The following is a 383-nucleotide window of genomic DNA, read 5'->3' on the forward strand; positions in this document are numbered from 1 at the left end:
CTGCAGGTTAGTTGCTGTGTCTCCTGCAGGTTAGTTGCTGTGTCTCCTGCAGGTTAGTTGCTGTGTCTCCTGCAGGTTAGTTGCTGTGTCTCCTGCAGGTTAGTTGCTGTGTCTCCTGCAGGTTAGTTGCTGTGTCTCCTGCAGGTTAGTTCAATCACACTAGAGTTGGTGGACCACATTCCACAGTGGATTTGTGAAGGTTGAGTGTGTTTAAGACCACGAGACTTTTTTCAATGTTCATCAGCTGGAGTGTGTTGAGGGAAAACGCAGGGGTCTGTGAGGGAGGTGTGAAGTACATACAGGTAGATATCATTAACCTCTGATACGTAGCTGACTCTGAGCAGGGGGGAGAGAGAGAGAGAGAGAGAGAGAGAGAGAGAGAG

This window comes from Tachysurus fulvidraco, chromosome 12 (assembly GCF_022655615.1).
Source record: "Tachysurus fulvidraco isolate hzauxx_2018 chromosome 12, HZAU_PFXX_2.0, whole genome shotgun sequence".
Lineage (NCBI taxonomy): Eukaryota > Metazoa > Chordata > Actinopteri > Siluriformes > Bagridae > Tachysurus > Tachysurus fulvidraco.